Here is a 20,717-nt window from a genome sequence, read left to right as displayed (position 1 = left end):
AAGTGTACACATAAATGCAAGTGTAAATAGAGCCCCTAAGCACAGCACCTTACAGACTTCTGAGAAGCTCAGAAATATCACTATAAGTGCACATTGTTCTTCTCTAGGGTGATTCACCCCCAGCATATCTGGGTCATAGAACTTGTGCTGACAGAAGGCAGGATCATAATGAAAAACCATTGCATTGCCTAAGGAATGTTAATGAGAATTATACATTTTAAAAACTTTTTAATGTACTAATAATTTTCTTCTTTCAAAATAGCTTTGGATTTTAGAAAAGTCAAGTATTATCACTACTAATCTACAGATGAACGAACTGACACCTAAGAAAGTTAAATAACATTGTAGGTGATATCAAGTTGTGTGTTCTATTCAGTTATGAATTGGAAGTTGGCTTTGGGCTTTGAATATTGCTTTCTTTCTATCTCATTAGTCACAGTGACTCCCTGACAGGTGGTTTACTCCTTCTAGTCAATATGCCAACTTCAGAAGCTCCAGAAGAGAGCCTGAGAGAATTTATGGCCCAGGCAAAGATGCATCTATAAGGGGGCAACAGTGGATGGCAGTCAGCCTAGGGCTCTGGAAGGTGGAGAAGAATGGGCAGGCCTTAAAGAGAAGGAACATCACCAGCCTTTCCCCAACCCAGCATCTGAAAAGCTGACCAAATTGACCAGCCTCACCTTTCATGAATAATCAATGGTGTGAATACCTCAGATCCAGACCTATATTTCTCGGCTGCCCAGGGGGCCAGGAAAAGAGCCCTCCTCTAAAACTGATTGTTGAAGCAGGGCTCATTCCCAGGCTGGTGGAGTTCCTGAAGACATCACCGCTGTTCGTAGCTAGAGGCAGCCTGGGCTCTGACCCATTTTGCTTCAGGGACTTGGGAGCAGACCCTAGCCAGCCACTGGGGAAGGGCGGGGGCATCCAGCCCTTGACTGAGCTCTTGCCTTCCTCTCATAACTGTGTGTGAACAGGCAGGGGGGGCTCTTGGTAACAGAGCAGGTGATGGCCCACAGTTGAGACATGATCTGGAGCAGTGCCATCCCACACCTGCTGGCCCTGGTGTCATCAACCAGACCAGTCTCAATGCTATGGAACATCACATGGACCTTGGCCAACCCGTGCTGTAACAGGAGCCCCTGCTCTCAGAAAAAGCAGTGAAGTAGATGTGGCCCATCCTCTCCTACCTCCTGCACCTCCAGGACAGTGAGGTTCTCTCGGACACCCACTGAGCCCTGTCCTACCTCAGCGAGGGCTGCAGCAAGTGCATCAGCTTCGTGATGGACGCAGGGGTCCCGCCCAGTCTGGTCCAGCTCTTGTCCAGCTCAGAACTTAATGTCTTAATCCCCTCTCTCCACACTGAGGGGTCATCGTCCCTGGAGCAGGCCACAGACCCAGGTGGCATTGACACAGGCGTGCTGAGCGTGCCCCCCCAGCATGGATAGGGCCCATGTCCTACATCCAGAGGAGGCAGCCGGGACCCTACCAGCTCCTCCAGCAGCTGGTTGCTTGTGGCATGACGTCTCCCTTGGCGGCTCTGCTGAAAAGTGGAAAGTTTAATGGCCAGAAGGAGGCTATCTGGACGACGGCTAACTTCACAGCTAGGGGCACTGTGCACTGGCTGATCCCACCTGTCCACTCTGGAGTCTTGGAGCCACTGATGGATCTGCTCACCGTGTAAGACATGCTGGACACCATCTGTTACACCCTTCAGATAGCAGAGAAGCTTTCTTTCTTTCTGTCACGACAATTTTATTTATTTAATTTATTTTTTTAATTTTATTGATTTATTTTTGGCTGCATTGGGTCTTTGTTGCTGTGTGTGGGCTTTCTCTAGTTGAGGCGAGCGGGGGCTGCTCTTCGCTGTGTTGTGCGGGCTTCTTACTGCAGTGGCTTCTCTCATTGTGGATCACGGGCTCTGGGCGCACGGGCTTCAGTAGTTGTAGCACACGGGCTCAGTAGCTGTGGCTCGCGGGCTCTAGAGCGCAGGCTCAGTAGTTGTGGCGCACGGACTTAGTTGCTCCGCAGCATGTGGGATCTTCCCGGACCAGGGCTCAAATCCATGTCGCCTGCATTGGCAGGCAGATTCTTAACCACTACGTCATCAGGGAAGCCCAGCAGAAACCTTTCTGAGAAGGAAACCTGTGTCTTTTCATAGAAGAACCCTAAAAGGTAACTTCTTTAAGAAACAGCACTCCTGTATCTTATTATATCATGGGTGTAAAGCTTTTTAAACTGAATGTTAATAAAGTTGAAACTTTCACCCCATCTATCAAAAAAATATATCACTGTAACTACACACTTCCACACATACAGCCCTTGCCCCCAAACCCAAAAGACCTGTACCTGAAATTGAGTGAGGCATTGTAAAGTATGACAATTTCAGTGATTTTCTACTGTGCAAAAGCATGAACTTGAGGTTTTCACACACTGAAGTTGCCCAAACCGGGGAATCCTAGAAAGAAAAACCCACACTGGAGTTCCCAGGAAATGGAAAGGAAAGTTTTAAATGCATCACCTTTAGTTTATGGGAGGAATCATAACCAAGAGACAGAGCCAAGGTAGAGACTTATTTAAAAAAAGAAAAAAACAGAAACAGGTAGAAACTATAAAAGAGCAAAGTCCATCTCATTACTTTCATAAGATAAAATGATTTAAAAGTGTAGATCAAGAGAGGTGGTACCTGGCAGTTCCTCACAGGTTGAACTGAACCATTTGTCATAACTTTTGTTATACCTAACAAACTCAGGTTTTCACATAAATTATGAAGTTACAGAATTGCCATCCTGTTTCATTCATGGCAGGTTTTCCTCTCAAAAGCCTTGGAACAACTTTAGGATGCTACAGTAAAGCCCCTGAGTATCATGTGATAATTTAAAGATATTAACGTATCTACAGACACTTATTCAATACTTTTTGGTGGAATAAAGTGTTATTTTATATCTGGTTAGTGAGAGAAATCTTGTTAAGTGAGATTCTGGAGACTTGAAAAAATTAGGGGAGAAAGAATGAAATATATTTTATCAAACAAATGCTTTTTTAAAAAACATGTAAATATTTCTTGATATAATGGAAGCATCCATGAAATAGAGAACCTTTTTGTTAGTATATAGATAATGTAAACACATCTAATCTGTTCTTCAGGTTATTTTCTGATACCTTAATAACTTAATAATTAGAATGTGTTAGGCTAAATTTTTTAAGTTTCTCCTAGATAAATTGTGCACAGAGAGAAGATAATTGTGCCTGGAGAGAAGTAGTGTACATGAATTATTACTACTTTCAAATAATACAGCATCAGAGTAATTTAAGTATGACCCTAGTCTTAAGCACTGATGGTGTCACTGACTGCATCATTCTGATGTGTATATTAAAGACTTTTCCATGGCTACATCTTTTATTAGATTAACTTCAATGAATTAGACATCAGTTAAATAGATTAAAAATTAATGTTAATTTTAATAATAAAGCTAAGGACACATTTGTTTCTTGTGGCCTTTCTATGTGAGGCTGGTTATGTTTAACCTTTGTTATGTTCCTGGCTCACTTCTTATGAATCAGTCAGAAGGGTGCCTGATTGAGGCTGCAGGTGGCATAAATCAGTATTTGATGAAATCTGTGTTTAAATGGGAATAAACAGAGTAATTGGCACTTAATTAACATCAGCGATAAGATGAAGTAACAAGCCTATCTTTGAGTGCATATGGATTTTTGTAAAAGTCTACTGCTGTTTGCTTCCAATCCAAGTACTCTTGAATAAAGCTTTATGATATATTTAACTTCTATTGATGTATTGGTTTATTAACCAGATTCTAACGTTGTGTTTACCAAAATCTATGATATTGCTTAGATAAACAAATTGTTATCTTCAACTGTTACACTGTTTACCTGAAATTATGTTCACTGTGCATATACATATATGCGTAATTATATTATGTATAATTCTATGTAACTACTGTACCTCAAATTTTATTGACAAAATATGCTCATTAAGATTAAAAGTAGTGGGCTTCCCTGGTGGCGCAGTGGTTGAGAGTCCACCTGCCGATGCAGGGGACGTGGGTTCGTGCCCCGGTCCGGGAAGATCCCACATGCCGCGGAGTGGCTGGGCCCGTGAGCCATGGCCGCTGAGCCTGTGCGTCCGGAGCCTGTGCTCTGCAATGGGAGAGGCCACAACAGTGAGAGGCCCGTGTATCGCAAAAAAAAAAAAAAAAAACAAAGATTAAAAGTAGTTACACATACACATGTATAACCGAATCACTTTGCTGTACACCAGAAACTAACACAACATTGTAAATCAACTATACTTCAATAAAATAAATAAAATTTTAAAAGCAAAAAATAAAGGTTAAAAGTAGTGATGAATTTTTTTCTTTGATACTAATGTTTTGCCAAACTCCCATAATTTAATTTTTTTCTGACGTTTTCTCACCTGGAACACCAAGCAATATCTCTGGATCATGAATATTTCTTTTTAGTTAATACCAGTTATTTTATGATACCTGAACCTGCACCTCAGCTTCTCAATATATAAAACAAATAAAACTACTTTTATTGTCAATAATACAATGTTGAATACAAAAGCAATACATGCTTAACTTAAGGGAAAAATATTTGCAGATCAAGAAATAGAATGATGGAAAAGCCTCTACATATAATCTGTCTCCAAAGAAATCATATTCCTTTTTGTCAACAACTAACTATAATGGCCTTGGGCTCCTTACTTCATTCTAGACTTCCTCAATGTCCTTGCCTCCAAAGTGGACAGTTGAACCACGTGATAGTTTAGGTTGCTTCTTGTCTGAAATTGTGGTCTAGACATGCTTATTTTCCCCAAAATACAGCACTTTGAGTCCTGAGCGTCACTCCCTCTTCACCAGTTCACGCCACTTGTGCTGCTTGAAATACAGTCCCCACCTCAAGCCCACTCCTCCAGTGCCTGAAATGGACATTTCCTCTCTGATTTAGGGTACTTGAAATATATTTAGCTGATGAGAGCTCATAATCTAGAATATGTGATTTTATTTCAGTAGGTGGATAATTTACTAAGATTTTCTGTTTGATTTGCTAAATTAGAGAATAGTCTGTGAGGTAGACGTTTATAAATTGCACTCTTTCGAGTCAGATGCCTGAAAATAAATCCATGTATCCAGGAGATAAACAGTATTCAGCCACGGCCTTTTCAGCACTCACCCCATGACCAGTGGGGAAATATATCTAGAAAAAGATTACTTCAGAACAGCATGAATACGTTCAGATATCTGCTAAATGTCCAAATATTATTTAACCATGGTGACATTAGATATTTTATTATCATAAGTAGAAAACAATACTGTACCCGCGACTTACTCTTAATCATTCTTAGTAAGTTTTTAAAAACAATTTCCCATTTTTAAAACTGTGAATCTGTAGAAATAATGAAGGCACTGATGTATATTAACTATATGAGCAAGTCTATTTCTGATTTAGGTCTCAGTTTTAAGGGAATTGTTCATTGTATTGAACGTTCTTTTAAGCAAATGGTAAATTTGCTCACGTGAGGAGTTAATAATGACACTGAAGGAAGAAAAGTTGCTTTTACAATAACAAAGAATTTTGAGTAGGTCATCAACATTAATCTAGAAATTGCTACCTGTGTAATAGTTACCATTTTAGGACATACTGTGGATTTTCTACTGTGACCTTTAATTGTTTAAATACAGACATTCCTTGACTTAGGATGGTGATTTGGCCTACAGTTCGACTTTAAGATGATGGGAAAGTGACACACATTCAGTAGAAACTACTTCAAAATTTGAATTTTGAGCCTTTCCCAGGGTAGTGATATGCGGTTCGATCCTCTCTCCTGCTGCTGGGCAGTGGTAGCTCCCAGTCAGCCGCGCAGTCACCAGGGTAAACAGCTGAGACACTTGAACAATTCTGTACTCAGACAACCATTCTGCTTTTCACTTTCCATACAGTATCCAATACATTATGTGAGCTATTCAACACTTTATTATAAAACAGGCTTTGGGTTAGGTGATTTTGCCCAACTGTAGGCTAATGTAGGTGTACTGAGCTCATTTCATGTAGGCCAGGCTAAACTATTATGTTTGGTGGGTTAACTTTATTAAATGAATTTTTTGTTTTTCGTTACGCGGGCCTCTCACTGCTGTGGCCTCTCCCGCTGCGGAGCACAGGCTCCGGACGCGCAGGCTCAGCGGCCATGGCTCACGGGCCCAGACGCTCTGCCGCATGTGGGATCTTCCCGGACCGGGGCACAAACCCGCGTCCCCTGCATCGGCAGGCGGACTCTCAACCACTGCGCCACCAGGGAAGCCCTAAATGCATTTTTGACTTATGATATTTTCAGCTTAGAATGGGGTTATTGGGACATAACCTCACTGTAAGTCGAGGAAGATTGGTATATTATTAAATTAAATGTTCCAGGATATTCGGTCTTCCCTATTTTATTACCTTTGAGATATTAAGAGTACAGTGGAGTACTCTGACTACCGAGTTCTTATTTCTTTCTGGACTGGAGACCTCTCTTCTACCACCAAGCGCTCTGACCCCTCTCCCCTCTTAAAAATAAGAACCTATGGTTTAGGAACAGGAAGCAGCTAAGGGACATGTGACTTCCTCTTTCTCTGCCTGGCAGTCTCATCCTAACTCTGCTCATTTTGACTTTCCAGGGGAAGGAACATAACAGCCCTCAGTCTACCAAGAAGAACAACAGGAAAAGGTGACAAGCTCTATTTTTCATGACTTTATATCATAATTCACTTAGATTAAAAAAACTATGGATTTCTAAATCTTCATCCAGGAAAGAGATTTTCTGTATCAAAGAACAACTGAGACATGAATATGCTACAGGTTCACTCCTTCCATAGCAAGGTGGTTGCCAGGCAACCGAGAGCCATCAAGGACTCTTAGTTTTTACAAATCTCCGATGGCTAGAGAGGACCACTGCTCTCCTCCTTGATGCACTGACAGGACTTTTGAATTGTGTTATTAGTTTTTGTGTGTTACTTGTTTGAGACGGCAATAGCAGCAGCAGATATTCCACATCAGGGAGTAGGATGTGTGCTGTTTGGAATAGAGTAACAGGTCTTAGAGTTTAATTAGTAAAATAAGTATTTCAAGGCTGAAATGAGCAAAAGAAAATGCACTTATCTCTGCTTTCATGTGCATCTCAGACCTGAAGCTGTCTAAACTCTGAATAAGAGTTTGAATTAGCCATGCTATTGAACACAATTTACAGAGTGAAAATGATTACTATGATTAAAATTCTCAAGTTACATGTCTCTGGTTGAGGATATTATATTAGTATAATATAATATAGTATATTATATTAGTAGTTGTGACAGAGGTCCTCTCAGAAAAAAAAGTGTTTGCTAAGAAGCATAATTTAATAATGGCTTTGGGTTGAATTTGAGCATCTGTCTGTTCTTTTGTGGTTTGTACCATTGAGAGGAGACAGTTTTCTAGATAATTGAGGTGGGAGAGTATAGAGTCGCAGCCTGGAGGGAGATGATTAAAAGTGGGGAGGTAGGAAAAAGTTACGGAAGGAAGAAGTCCCAGAAACATTGCTATAAAAAGCAAACTTTTTTCATGACCATTAAAAAAATGCTCTGTGTAAAGTTTATAAAATCCCAAAGTGCTTCATATGAGTGATTTTTGTAGCTAATAGGGAAGTTGATTAGGGACTAAGATTCATATTGTTTCACTGTAGATATAGCAAAGAAAGGGCATCCCAAGAAATCAAGAAGCAGAGAGGGGCAGAACATCCCACAATGGAGGCTTAGTTCTAATATAATAAGCAGGGCAGGGTGGAGAAAGCTCTTGACGTAGGTTGTGGTGGCCACGAAGGTTCTCCACTCAAATCCCATTCAAAGGGCCCGCTTCTGGGAGCATAGCTGACTGATGGTCTCCAGTTAAAGTTGGAGCCTGGCCTCTTCCCAGCCAGTAATGAATCATGGCAGGGGGATTGGTGGGAGACACTCCTTCCCAACATTGGACTTTTTCATCGGGAAACTTTGCTCAGGTTGCTCCTCAGAGGCCTGGCAGAGACTGTCCAGGAGCTGTGCTGTGGTCTGAAGCTTTCTAACCGACGCTTCTTTCCCTCTTTCTTTTCAAGGAGCGGTAGTCTGAGGTTTCCCTTGACTGTCCATCCTTACTGTTCACCTTTCACGGGCGTTTCCCCAATAAATCTCTGGTATAACTGTTCCCACCTTAACATCCACTTCTCAGAGTAACACAGAGTTTAGCCTTGAGTCGAGAGGTTGGCAGCTGCTGTAAATAATCTACAGAGCCAGTATTTTTTTTTTTAATGTAACCTGTATTCTTCACTAGGATTAGGTAAGTAATAAAAAAAATCATACCCCCAAATGGCCAGGCTCCGTGCAAGAGGATATGCCTGCATACATGGTAAGATTTGGGGGAATGAGATTAGAGGTAAGACAATAGTGCTATTCCTTTCTCCTTTCTGCCCACACACCCAAGTCAAAGGGACATTTTCCCTATCTTCTTCATGTCTGGTATTCAATTGTTAAGACAGTTGAAACACATAAGTAGCCTAGGCAACATTTAAATAAATGACTTTCTTATTATTCAGTTTTTCCCATAAGCTATTTTGTAACAGTGCTAACACACATTTCTCTCAGGGGAGAAATCCCACCAGATTGTAGTTTCCACTCAGAGTTCAAATACATCTTTCTAAGATAATCTCAGCCTCAATATATTTCCCAAGGTCTGCTATCCAGTCTTATTCGTTTCTACCTTATTATAAAGGTATGAAACAGATGGGGGAATCATTTTTCTCATTCTACTCAGTACATTGAGTTTACTTCTTTTGAAGTACTCCTGGCAAACCGTTCCCATTTTATTTTTGCATTAAAATATAAACCTATATGATACAATCTCATGAAAAGTTCAAAACTGAATATATATTTATGAATAATTGAATAGAGAACACTTTATACTCCAAAATTCCTGTTTGAGAGAAACTACGGTTTTGGAAGAAATATTGTGGACAAAATGCTTTGGTTGTGTATAATACCACAAGACTGATACAATACTAATGGCCTCTCAACTGCCATCTAGAAGAATCTAGAAACACCTTGGTATTTCTGATCAAATATTGCTAAAAAAGTGTTGGGGGCTTCCCTGGTGGCGCAGCGGTTGAGAGTCTGCCTGCCGATGCAGGGGACACGGGTTCGTGCCCCGGTCCGGAAAGATCCCACATGCTGCAGAGCGGCCGGGCCTGTGAGCCATGGCCGCTGAGCCTGCGCGTCCGGAGCCTGTGCTCCGCAGCGGGAGAGACCACAACAGTGAGAGGCCCGCATATAGAAAAAAAAAAAAAAGTGTTGGGATTGGGAAACTGAGTAAGAACTGAATGGTTCTAAATGTAAAAGAGAAGAACGTGAAGTATTTAAATGGAAAAGCTGGGACAGAGCTAAGAATATACAAGAAAGGCCACAATTCGTATTTTTGTATTTTATTCCTTCTTTTTCTTCTACCAGGTGACTAAAACTTTCTTTGTATTTTTAATTTTACATTTTTTGAGACGGAGAGGATCTGATAACATTTGCTAATAGTCACTATCATGTAAGGCAGATATTTTGAAACCAGATCACCTTACAATTTGTTGTCTCAAGAGATGAGGGCCTATGGTAGAGAGTATGACCAACTGAAACTCCAACATTTATAGAGAATTTGAGGCATGACAGTTTACCTTAAATGAGGAATATGGGGATACATGGTAGCATTATTGAGGAGAAGGCATTGCTCAGTACTGTACTGAACTGATAGGAATGAGACAGTATTGGGACATCAAGGTAGTGTCTTTTCCTGAAGCAAAATGTGGCCATGCTTACTGACCAGTAAAATAAATAACAATAGTCTTCTTCTGGAGCAAAGGGCAGTCAGGCTTAATGTCCATTAAAAATGATTCAGGGTTCTTTTTCTGTAACACACCCCGCTGTGTGTGTAGGTGTCACCTGGCCCTCTTCCTGCCACCCTCTGGGAATCTGAGAACTGGCACAATAAAATACTAATACTTTGGTATGACTGTTGGTGTGAGTAATAAAGTCCTCTGTCTCTGACCCAGGAGTGTCTTGTCTCCTGCGGACTTTCATGGAACTGCAGCAGCCTCGTGTGTTCGTCTGCAGGTAGACTAGAATCTCTGTCCCTTCATAGTTTTTAACAGTTTTGGTGATGAGGGTGGGATGCTGAGAGGAGCGTGGACTTCTGGAAGAGAACAGGCAAGAACCTCATGGGTTAATTAACATAATTTGAGGGAAGTCTGTGAAAGTTGGTAAAATGTATCGTCAGTCAGGTAAACAAACTGACTTCCTCCTGTTAATGGATGCCTACTAAGAAGTAGTTTCCAAGACAACTGCCTGACTTGTTGCTGACTCCCTTTGAGGGGAGAGTAGTTTCTCACCAATCGTTCAGGCAGCCTCAGGTTTAACTGCTCTAACAACAGTACTAACATTCAGCTAGTACTCTCGGGACTGATACAAGGAGGTAAAGTACTAACTCATTTCAAAAAAAAAAAAAAAAAAGTAAACAGATGAGCACCAACACTGAGTTGAGAACTGATAGAAACTTGTAGCCACTATGGGCAGTAAACAGGCACATTATTAGAACTTTGGCTCGTTCCATTGAGAGATGAGAGAGTGACGGACTTAATGCCTTTTACAGAAGAATTGGCACCAGATACACCATTGCTCAGCCCCTCCTGCTGTCTGTCAGCCAACCTTGGATCTATTCGCCCCTTAGAGTAAAATGTCTCAGATTTTTTTGAAGTGAATCCTGGGCCTATAAGGTGACTTTGACTCTCTCAGGAAGATTTTCCAGAAGCAGGCAAATTCCCATATAAAATCATCCATGACTGGCTACTGACTAGTATTCCAGCTTTTAGGGCTTCGGATTGTTTACAGCCCTGATGAAGGCAACCCACTGGCCGAGGAAAAATTAAATCCCCCAAAATCCAGATAAATTCTTGCAGTAAACCTGACCACTCTGGAAAATTCCCCAGCCCTCAAACTGAAACCAGGCATGGCTTTAGGAAATATTATCATGCTAATAAGACAGCAGATGTTTCAAGTTCATATGCTCCTGTGCGCTTCCCAAACTCAGGATAGCAAAGGGGAGCAAACCCCAGGGTCCTAGAGGAAAGCGCTGTGTCTTTGGCTGTGACTGTTGAGTCGAGGGGCTCCTAGAGGTGAAATACACAGTGTCCAGAATGATGACGTTACCGTCCTCCCATCCAATATGTGGATTTTGAAGCAGTAAATATATTAGAATGTTGCTGGCTGAGCAGCAACCACCAGGTTACTCACTGGACAGAGCTGCTCTCTGTGCCCAGTCACACATCCCTCCTGCTGCACTCCTGCCTCAGCTGCTTTCTGAGGAAAGATGATTGAAGGTGAGTCCAGGGTCTCTCTGTGCCCGTGAGAGACTGAAGGCCATATACAGTCATTCCCCTAAGCCGGGGGACTTAGGAGAGGGGAAGAACTAAAACTCTTATGGCTTTGATGGAAACAGGTATGAGTCTTCATCCCACCTGAACCTGCTAAAAGTGAGATCACTCATATTCAGTTTCCTAAGGTTTGGCAGGTGTCATAATGGGGTAGGGAAGCCAATATGAGAGCCATTGCTTCTACATCTAATAGTATAGTAGGAATTGATACACTGTGTGCTTGTACTTCCCCATCCCATAAGTTAGATGTAAGACTAGATTTTGTGATCTAGAAATCATTTGTCTATCTTATTATGCAAACCATTCTTTGGAAAAGGTCTAGCTTATTTGAAAGAGGGAATATATACATATACTCTCCAAAATGTCAGATTCAATATGGAAATCGAACAAATAAAAGTCAGATTAGTTTAAAGTGTCTTGTTAACTAGATGACTGGCCTTTTTTTTCAATAGCGAAATAGATCTTTTTCAAAACAAAACAAACAAAAGCCAACCCCTCAAATCTGTTGTACAACAAAGGTGTTCAAATTTCCTGCTAGTTTATAATACGGCCAATTAGGTTGTCAGAATACAGTTGATCAATCGATAAACAATCAATAATTATAAAATAATGAAAAGATTCCTAAGGGATAATTTATTTAGGGAGTTGCTATGCCGGCAAAGCTCATGATCACTCTGTAAATCTAGCATCTCTTCCTGCAGGAAGCTTTCCTTCACACACCATGGATGTTACTACCCTCCCCCAGTGCTCACATATGCTCCTGTTTAAGAATGTATTCCTTATTGAGCCTGCGCTCTAGAGCCCATGCTCCTCAACAAGAGAAGCCACCGCAATGAGAAGCTGGCACACCACAACAAAGAGTAGCAGCTCTCACTCGCTGCAACTAGAGAAATCCCGCACGCAGCAACAAATATCCAACACAGCCAAAAATAAATTAACAAACAAACAAACAAATCTATTTTTTAAAAAAAAGAACGTGTTACTGGCCTTGTGATGGCATTTCTCTTTAAACAGAAAGTTAGCTTCTTAAAGGTAGGAACTTCATCATATTACATTATATTTTGCCACACATTTATACAAAGCTTAACACATACCAAGTGATTCTTTTATTGTTTTGGGGGAGTGGGGACACATAATAAACAATATATGTTAGGAAGAATATATTCTAAACCACCTTGAAAAAAAATTATTTGCCAAAGTAGTAGAACTACTGTTTCCTCACAGTCTATTAAATCAGTGTTAGATGGGTTCCTATATCTAGGCAAATATCTCATATATATGTTAATACAGAAATAACAGCTATATCCCAAAAGGATATTAACAGTAAGCTTGACTTTTGAAAATAAATATAATAAAAATGCAAGAGTTTTGTTTGGATTTGCCTCTGTGGGAAAAAAGTCTGTTTTGCTGTCAGTAAAAATGATGTTCTGCACATCTTTGTGGGCCACATGGCTGAGACTTTTCTTGTTACATTTTGAAGTAGAAAGATTTCTCCTTGTCACCTTCAATTTGACATTTTACAGGAACTAGAAGCATAAGTCAGGTAGGGAGACATGTTACATATTGTCTTTTCCCCTCTGACTACCAGTAATCTTAAAAGTCAACAATGTCGATTTCAATTTTGTTCACAGAATTACCACACTGTACATTGAAAAAAACAATCGCTACTGCTTTCATTATTCTAAATCTTTCCTATGGGATGATTAAAGGAGAGGAAAAAAAAAAAAAAAAAACCTTGACTTGCCTGACAACTGGTTTTATTTTACCTTGCTTAAACATAGTACTTTAAACTTCTTATTGAATTGGGCACGTGGAGCAGTTGCCTGCCTAATACAATATGTATAAACTAAGAAGGAAATCAGTTCTGTCAACTGGCCTTGAGCATTTATTCAACGATTTTTGTTGTCATTGTTAGGTGCCTACTATGTGAAATGTACTGTATGAGGTTTGGATTGGTTACAAAAATGAATGACACAAGTATCTCTTTGGAAGGCTTTTAATGGACTCCACATTTGGGGAAATAGTTGCTATATTATTGTTCATGGTAGAAAAAATATTTTCTTCCCCCAAACTTGTTGATTTTTACTGCAGGAGCTTATTTCTATTTATAAAATCATAAAACAAAATACAGGATGTCTTTTTTCATACATTTAATTTGTAAGCTTTACCTTAATCATATGTGGATCAAATCATTAATATCAACAGCAGTGACTTAGTAAATCTCTATAAATGTTCACATGTTGTATTCAGTTAACTAAAATGCATAGATTTAGATGTGCTGTAATGCCTTGCTGATTCATCGAAGCAGAATTGGTAAATTCTCTAGAGAGATTATTGTGGGCCAAGTCCCCCTACCCAGAACTTTTGCCTGTATTTCATTGTATCACCATCAGGTAGCAGTAGAGTCCTGATAAAGAGTACTCAACAGAGAACAAGAGATATAGCATCGTTTGGAAAAAACGAAATCTTGTGCTGAGTATAGTAGTTAGTTATAGAAATAGCTAGATTAACAAATTAAGAAACAAACTACTAAACTGCTTTACAAAGTAATCAGTTTTAAAATAGAAAAATATTCTGAAAGTATTTCATTCATTTAGAGTTTTCAGTAAATATGTATTGAACACCTGATAGGTTTTCAGGCAACTCCCAAGGGTCTGGGGAGAAGAAAGGAAAAAACAGAGATGGTTCTTGTTCTCCTAGCGCTTCAGTGTGTGGGGGTCATTAATTTATGATTAGTAAAATAATTTGTAATTGCAAGTAATACAGCAAGGAAAATAAACAGAGTACTCGGTTAGAACATGGAACATAGCAGTGAGGAGGGGCTCTAATCTCTCTGGGTGATATTTAATTTGAGACCTCATTTTAAAAAAAGAAGAGGAGGGCTTCCCCGGTGGTGCAGTGGTTGAGAGTCCGCCTGCTGATGCAGGGGACGTGGGTTCGTGCCCCGGTCCAGGAGGATCCCACGTGCCACGGAGCGGCTGGGCCTGTGAGCCATGGCCGCTGAGCCTGCCTGTCCGGAGCCTGTGCTCCGCAATGGGAGAGGCCGCAACAGTGAGAGGCCCACGTACCGCAAAAAAAAAAAAAAAAAAAAAAAAAGAAGAGGAAAAGAAAACCAGAAAAGGATGATGGGAAGAACATCTCACCAAGAATGTTTCATGAAAAAAAAAGCAACAGGCCTTGTACTCAAAAAGTAATATAATATTTATTAAGAGAGTTACTTTCTTTGCAAGAACGTGATCATTTTCCATTATGAAACTACCTCTAACCAATCTTAGCCTTTGGACAGTTTCTCTACAACGGCAACAAAAAGTAGTTTCAAAATTGATAGTAGAGGGTGTAACAATGATTTATTCAGTATTGGGTATGATGTTTTGGTTGTCCTTGCCTCTTGAGAATATATAATTAGCACAGGCCCTTAGCAAAGGGCCATCCTGTCACCAGTTGTTTCAGAGTCCACAAATGTCACTGTGAAATCCCATCAAGTATGACGAGCTGCTTCACCACTTAAAATAGTCATATTTATATGTCACTGCTATCCTATTGCTCAACCAAACACAATACATAAAAACGATAGTAGTTAGTTTCTCTTTGAATTAAATGTTTCCTTTTCCTACTAGAGAATTTACTGACTGTCATGCACAGCTGAGAGAGGCATTTCTCCAGAACTGGTGTTGAGGCATCTCAACATCAGAACTCGCCTATTTCTCTTGCACTGCAGCAATCAAGCATTGCTTGATAACTTCAATATGTTGTGTTTTTTCACTAAAGTATTAAAAAGCAGCAAGTGCTAAATGCTCCATTTTAGGTTAAAAATAAAATTTTATACACTATGTATTTTAGTACTAGATGACAATACCAAAATAAGAAAATTTAATTAGAAATAAAAATAAAGGGAGAAAAAAGTAAAGGAAAATGAAAGTGTATATTAATTCATGAGATAAAAGCTTTATAGTCAACAGAGTATAGATTACCAAAAAACTCTGTGATTTGTCTCACTTGTTCATTGCTTTGTCACCTGTGTACATATATGTTTCCATGGTATTAGCGTCCGTGTGAGTTAAAATATCATCATTTTCATGCCACCACACAGCCTGTTGAGGCCTTGGAGAGATCAAGGTGGGACTAATATAATTCGGCTTAAGAGCTATCCCGCAGGGCATCTGAAGATACAGGTAGACAAGTCCTAGGCGTGCCATTTATCCCTGAGTTTGCTGGAGACATTATCATCAGGGAGGGGAGAAATGTGTGTATGTATATATGTTTTCCCTAACCAATCTACATATTGATTGAATTGAACATTTTTATTCCCAAAATCTGATCAAGAAAAAGGATCCTAGTTTTAAAAAAGAACAAAAAAAGAACTAGTGACACCAACTGCCCAGACTTTTAGTTTTCTACCTTGGTTCCATTTCAGGTGTATACTTCACTGTAAATGCTAGTGTAACTTCTCCAGGACCAAAGCTCTGATGATTATTCAAAGTGGAAAAGATAAATAGTCTAGTTAGTTCTCAGTCTCATACAAACAAGCAGGGTGGTCATGGCAGCAGATGTCACTTTATGTGATAAGTTCCACCCACATACGGTATCATCCACCATCCCCATCCCAATTCTATTTTCAGAGGCACCTGCTAAACCTCACTGTTACATCTCCAAGTGGTTCTACAACAGAAACAGTTGTACAAGTTCTTATTGACTTGTTTACTCCTAAAAGCCTCGTTTTAGAAACATGACACTAATTAGGCTCAACAGTAGTGTCTCCCCTAGAGAGATGAAGTTTAATAACATTGAGAACAAAACAATTTCTGATGAGCTCCTAAATAATTGTACTGAACTCTTAACTATTCCTTTTCCATCATAATTGAAATTCAGGTTCAGATTCTAATTTATCCTTTTATTTGAATAATATTAGAGTTACCATACTGAAAAGAGAAAGCTGACCAGGCAGGTCACAGAAAGGCCAGGAATAAAAGAATTATTCTAGATTTACATTTGGCATAAGGAACAATTTCTAACAAACAATAGGTAATTAATTCCTTCAGCATGGCATCATTATGGATTAGCTTTTAGTTCTTGAATCATTAAGCTGATGACATAAATTCGAGAAAGATAATCTAATCAACATTTCTGCCAAAATTTAAAGTGATGTGGCAGAAGAAGTATTCATGAAGAAAAAGCCAGGTGTTAACCAAGATGAGAATGAAAAAAATCAGTATAACTGCCTGTGCTTAGCTGAAGTCAATGCTTTACCTCATTGTTACAACATTTTTTTTAACATCTTTATTGGAGTATAATTGCTTTACAATCGTGTGTTAGTTTCTGCTTTATAACAAAGTGAATCCGTTATAGATATACATATGTCCCCATATCTCTTCCCTCTTGCATCTCCCTCCCTCCCACCCTCCCTATCCCACCCCTCTAGGTGGTCACAAAGCACCGAGCTAATCTCCCTGTGCTATGCAGCTGCTTCCCACTAGCTATCTATTTTACATTTGGTAGTGTATATATGTCCATGCCACTCTCTCACTTCGTCCCAGCTTATCCTTCCCCCTCCCCATATCCTCAAGTCCATTCTCTCGTAGATCTGCATCATTATTCCTGTCTTGCCCCTAGGTTCCTCATGACCATTTGTTTTTAGATTCCATATATATGTGTTAGCATATGGTATTTGATTTTCTCTTTCTGACTTCCTTCACTCTGTATGACAGTCTCTGGGTCCATCCACCTCACTACAAATAACTCAGTTTTGTTCCTTTTATGGCTGAGTAATATTCCATTGTATATATGTGCCACATCTACTTTATCCATTCATCTGTTGAAGGACATTTAGGTTGCTTCCATGTCCTGGCTATTGTAAATAGAGCTGCAGTGAACATTTTCGTACATGACACTTTTTGAATTATGATTTTCTCAGGGTATATGCCAAGTAGTGGGATTGCTGGATCGTATGGTAGTTCTATTCTTAGTTTTTTAAGGAACGGCCATACTGTTCTCCATAGTGGCTGTATCAACTTACATTCCCACCAACAGTGCAAGAGGGTTCCCTTTTCTCCACACCTTCTGCAGCATTTATTGTTTGTAGATTTTTTGGTGATGGCCATTCTGACCGGGGTGAGATGATATCTCATTGTAGTTTTGATTTGCATTTCTCTAATGATTAATGATGTTGAGCATTGTTTCATGTGTTTGTTGGCAATCTGTATATCTTCTTTGGAGAAATGTCTGTTTATGTCTTCTGCCCATTTTTGGATTGGGTTGTTTGTTTTTTTAATATTGAGCTGGATGAGCTGCTTGTAAATTTTGGAGATTAATCCGTTGTCAGTTGCTTCATTTGCAAATATTTTCTCACATTCTGAGGGTTGTCTTTTCGTCTTGTTTATGGTTTCTTTGCTGTGAAAAAGCTCTTAAGTTTCATTAGGTCCCATTTGTTTATTTTTGTTTTTATTTCAATTTCTCTAGGAGGTGGGTCAAAAAGGATCCTGTTGTGATTTATGTCATAGAGTGTTCTGCCTATGGTTTCCTCTAAAGTTTGATGGTGTCTGGCCTTACATTTAGGTCTTTAATCCATTTTGAGTTTATGTTTGTGTATGGTGTTAGGGAGTGTTCTAATTTCATTCTTTTACATGTATCTGTCCAGTTTTCCCAGCACCACTTATTGAAGAGGCTTTTACTCACTGTATATTCTTGCCTCCTTTATCAAAGATAAGGTGACCATATGTGCATGGGTTTATCTCTGGGGTTTCTATCCTGTTCATTAGTGTATAGGAATGCAAGAGATTTCTGTGCAATAATTTTATATCCTGCTACTTTACCAAATTCATTGATTAGCTCTAGTAGTTTTCTGGTAGCATCTATTAGATTCTCTATGTATAGTATCATGTCATCAGCAAACAGTGACAGCTTTACTACTTCTTTTCCCATTTGGATTCCTTTTATTTCTTTTTCCTCTCTGATTGCTGTGGCTAAAACTTCCAAAACTATGTTGAATAATACTGGTGAGAGTGGGCAACCTTGGCTTGTTCCTGATCTTAGTCGAAATGGTTTGTTTTTCACCATTGAGGATGATGCTGGCTATGGGTTTGTCATACATGGCCTTTATTATGTTGAGGAAAGTTCCCTCTATGCCTACTTTCTGCAGGGGTTTTATCATGAGTTGGTGTTGAATTTTGTCGAAAGCTCTCTCTGCATCTATTGAGATGATCATATGGTTTTTCTCCTTCAATTTGTTAATATGGTGTATCACGTTGATTGATTGCATATATTGAAGAATCCTTGCATTCCTGGAATAAACCACACTTGATCATGGTGTATGATCCTTTTAACGTGCTGTTGGATTCTGTTTGCTTGTATTTTGTTGAGGATTTTTGCATCTATGTTCATCAGTGATATTGCCCTGTAGTTTTCTTTCTTTGTGACATCCTTGTCTGGTTTTGGTATCAAGGTGATGGTGGCCTCGTAGAATGAGTTTGGGAGTGTTCCTCCCTCTGCTATATTTTGGAAGAGTTTGAGAAGGATAAGTATTAGCTCTTCTCTAAATGTTTGATAGAATTTGCCTGTGAAGCCATCTGGTCCTGGGCTTTTGTTTGTCAGAAGATTATAATCACAGTTTCAATTTCAGTGCTTGTGGTTGGTCTGTTCATATTTTCTATTTCTTCCTGGTTCAGTCTTGGAAGGTTGTGCATTTCTAAGAATTTGTCCATTTCTTCCAGGTTGTCCATTTTATTGGCATAGAGTTGTTTGTAGTAATCTCTCATGATCCTTTGTACTTCTGCAGTGTCAGTTGTTACTTCTCCTTTTCATGTCTAATTCTATTGATTTGAGTCTTCTCCCTTTTTTTCTTGATGAGTCTGGCTAATGGTTTATCAATTTTGTTTATCTTCTCAAAAAACCAGCTTTTAGTTTTATTGATCTTTGCTATCATTTCCTTCATTTCTTTTTCATTTATTTCTGATCTGATCTTTATGATTTCTTCCCTTCTGCTAACTTTGGGGGTTTTTTGTTCTTCTTTCTCTAACTGCTTTAGGTGTAAAGTTAGGTTGTTTATTTGAGATCTTTCTTGTTTCTTAAGGTAGGATCGTATTGCTATAAACTTCCCTCTTCGAACTGCTTTTGCTGCATCCCATAGGTTTTCGGTCATGTTTTCATTGTCATTTGTTTCCAGGTAATATTTGATTTCCTCTTTGATTTCTTCAGTGATCTCTTGGTTATTAAGTAATGTGTTGTTTAGCCTCCATGTGTTTCTATTTTTTACAGATTTTTTTCCTGTAATTGATATCTAGTCTCATAGTGTTGTGGTCCGAAAAAACACTTGATACGATTTCAATTTTCTTAAATTTACCAGGACGTGATTTGTGACCCAGGATGTGATCTGTCCTGGAGAATGTTCCATGAGCACTTGAGAAGAATGTGTATTCTGTTGTTTATGAATGGAATGTCCTATAAATATCAATAAGTCCATCTTGTTTAATATATCATTTAAAGCTTGTGTTTCCTTATTTATTTTCATTTTGGATGATCTGTCCATTCGTGAAATTGGGGTGTTAAAGTCCCCTACTATGATTGTGTTATTGTTGATTTCCACTTTTATGGCTGTTAGCATTTGCCTTATGTATTGAGGTGCTCCTATGTTGGGTGCATAAATATTTACAATTGTTATATCTTCTTCTTGGATTGATCCCTTGATCATTATATAATGTCCTTCTTTGTCTGTTGTAAGAGTCTTTGTTTTAAAGTCTATTTTTTCTGATATGAGAATTGCTACTCCAGCTTTCTTTTCATTTCTATTTGCATGGAATATCTTTTTCCATCCCCTCACTTTCAGTCTTTATGTGTCCCTAGGTCTGAAGTGTGTCTCATGTAGACAGCATATATACGGGTCTTGTTTTTGTATCCATTCAGCCAGTCTTTTGGTGGGAGCATTTAATCCATTTACATTTAAGGTAATTATCAATGTGTATGTTCCTATTACCATTTTCTTAATTGTTTTGGGTTTGTTATTGTAGGTCTTTTCCTTCTCTTGTGTTTCTTGCCTAGAGAAATTCCTTTAGCATTTGTTGTAAAGCTGGTTTGGTGGTGCTGAATTGTCTTAGCTTTTGCTTGTCTGTAAAGTTTTTAATTTCTCCATCAAATCTGAATGAGATCCTTGCTGGGTAGAGTAATTTTGGTTGTAGGTTTTTCTCCTTCATCACTTCAAATATGTCCTGCCACTCCCTTCTGGCTTGCAGAGTTTCAGCTGAAAGATCAGCTGTTAACT

The 20,717-nt window shown here is 39.2% G+C and overlaps 1 pseudogene; it reads left to right on the top strand.

The window, feature by feature from the left end:
• Positions 1–476: 476 nt before the first annotated feature.
• Positions 477–1,681, top strand: LOC116764917 (annotated as a pseudogene).
• Positions 1,682–20,717: the final 19,036 nt, after the last annotated feature.

The sequence above is a fragment of the Phocoena sinus genome, chromosome 14 (genome assembly GCF_008692025.1).
Source record: "Phocoena sinus isolate mPhoSin1 chromosome 14, mPhoSin1.pri, whole genome shotgun sequence".
NCBI classification, from domain to species: Eukaryota; Metazoa; Chordata; class Mammalia; order Artiodactyla; family Phocoenidae; genus Phocoena; species Phocoena sinus.
This window is presented reverse-complemented; position numbering and strand designations above follow the sequence as displayed.